The sequence below is a fragment of the Oncorhynchus nerka genome, unplaced genomic scaffold, assembly GCF_034236695.1.
Source record: "Oncorhynchus nerka isolate Pitt River unplaced genomic scaffold, Oner_Uvic_2.0 unplaced_scaffold_686, whole genome shotgun sequence".
In the NCBI taxonomy this organism is placed as follows: domain Eukaryota; kingdom Metazoa; phylum Chordata; class Actinopteri; order Salmoniformes; family Salmonidae; genus Oncorhynchus; species Oncorhynchus nerka.
In genome coordinates, this window is record NW_027040477.1 from 438,959 (window position 1) to 441,808 (window position 2,850).

The following is a 2,850-nucleotide window of genomic DNA, read 5'->3' on the forward strand; positions in this document are numbered from 1 at the left end:
ATATAGAATATATATAGAACCCTTTATAGGAGGTTAGGAAGTGTCAGAGTATACAGTATATATAGAATATATATAGAACCCTTTATAGGAGGTTAGGAAGTGTGTAACGGTTCTCTTGTGGTGAAGGAGAGTCGGACCAAAATGCAGCGTGATGATGATTCATGATATTTTAATGAAGGAAAAAACTATACATGAAGAAAATAGAAAATAATGAAATGTGAAAACCGAAACAGCCCTATCTGATGCAAACACAAAGACAGGAACAATCACCCACAAAACACTCAAAGAATATGGCTGCCTAAATATGGTTCCCAATCAGAGACAACGATAATCACCTGCCTCTGATTAAGAACCTCCTCAGGCAGCCATAGACTATGCTAGACAACCCTACTCAGCCACAATCCCGATACATACACACCATACACAAACCCATGCCACACCCTGGCCTGACCAAATAAATAAAGAAAACACAAAATACTAAGACCAAGGCGTGACAAAGTGTCTGACTATACAGTATATATAGAATATATATAGAACCCTTTATAGGAGGTAAGGAAGTGTCTGAGTATACAGTATATATAGAATATATATAGAACCCTTTATAGGAGGTTAGGAAGTGTCTGAGTATACAGTATATATAGAATATATATAGAACCCTTTATAGGAGGTTAGGAAGTGTCTTAGTATACAGTACATATAGAATATATATATAGAACCCTTTATAGGAGGTTATCCTGTCTGAGTATACAGTATATATAGAACCCTTTATAGGAGGTTAGGTAGTGTCTGAGTATACAGTATATATTTAACCCTTTATAGGAGGTTAGCCTGTCTGAGTATACAGTATATATTTAACCCTTTATAGGAGGTTAGTCTGTCTGAGTATACAGTATATATTTAACCCTTTATAGGAGGTTAGCCTGTCTGAGTATACAGTATATATTTAACCCTTTATAGGAGGTTAGCCTGTCTGAGTATACAGTATATATTTAACCCTTTATAGGAGGTTAGCCTGTCTGAGTATACAGTATATATTTAACCCTTTATAGGAGGTTAGCCTGTCTGAGTATACAGTATATATTTAACCCTTTATATGAGGTTAGCCTGTCTGAGTATACAGTATATATAGAACCCTTTATAGGAGGTTAGCCTGTCTGAGTATACAGTATATATTTAACCCTTTATAGGAGGTTAGCCTGTCTGAGTATACAGTATATATTTAACCCTTTATAGGAGGTTAGCCTGTCTGAGTATACAGTATATATTTAACCCTTTATAGGGCTCTTTGTTCAGAACTCTAGAGGTTCTTCTTCACTGAATTGATCTTCATTATATCCAAACACACTGGTGGTCAGGGAGGCATCTCTTTGTTTGAACGATGGTCCACGTCAACTCTGGCATTACAATACATACATTACAATACAATACATTACAATACAATACATTACAATACAATACAATACATTACATTACAATACAATACATACATTACAATACATTACATCACATTACATTACAATACAATACAATACAATACAATACATTACAATACATACATTACAATACAATACAATACAATACAATACAATACATTACAATGCAATACATTACAATACATTACATCACATTACATTACATTACATCACATTACATTACAATACAATACAATACAATACATTACAATACATACATTACAATACAATACAATAGATGGACGGTAACTTTAGTGTTTAACCCCTCCTCTCTTCACTAGATGGACAGTAACTTTAGTGTTTAACCCCTCCTCTCTTCACTAGATGGACGGTAACTTTAGTGTTTAACCCCTCCTCTCTTCACTAGATGGACGGTAACTTTAGTGTTTAACCCCTCCTCTCTTCACTAGATGGACGGTAACTTTAGTGTTTAACCCCTCCTCTCTTCACTAGATGGACGGTAACTTTAGTGTTTAACCCCTCCTCTCTTCACTAGATGGACGGTAACTTTAGTGTTTAACCCCTCCTCTCTTCACTAGATGGACGTGTAACTTTTTAGTGTTTAACCCTCCTCTCTTCACTAGATGGATGGTAACTTTAGTGTTTAACCCCTCCTCTCTTCACTAGATGGATGGTAACTTTAGTGTTTGACCCCTCCTCTCTTCACTAGATGGACGGTAACTTTAGTGTTTAACCCCTCCTCTCTTCACTAGATGGACGGTAACTTTAGTGTTTAACCCCTCCTCTCTTCACTAGATGGACGGTAACTTTAGTGTTTAACCCCTCCTCTCTTCACTAGATGGACGGTAACTTTAGTGTTTAACCCCTCCTCTCTTCACTAGATGGACGGTAACTTTAGTGTTTAACCCCTCCTCTCTTCACTAGATGGACGGTAACTTTAGTGTTTAACCCCTCCCTCTCTTCACTAGATGGACGTGTAACTTTAGTGTTTAACCCCTTCTCTCTTCACTAGATGGACGGGGTAACTTTAGTGTTTAACCCCTCCTCTCTTCACTAGATGGACGGTAACTTTAGTGTTTAACCCCTCCTCTCTTCACTAGATGGACGGTAACTTTAGTGTTTAACCCCTCCTCTCTCTTCACTAGATGGATGGTAACTTTAGTGTTTAACCCTCCTCTCTTCACTAGATGGATGGTAACTTTAGTGTTTGACCCCTCCTCTCTTCACTAGATGGACGGTAACTTTAGTGTTTAACCCCTCCTCTCTTCACTAGATGGACGGTAACTTTAGTGTTTAACCCCTCCTCTCTTCACTAGATGGACGGTAACTTTAGTGTTTAACCCCTCCTCTCTTCACTAGATGGACGGTAACTTTACTAGTGTTTAACCCCTCCTCTCTTCACTAGATGGACGGTAAC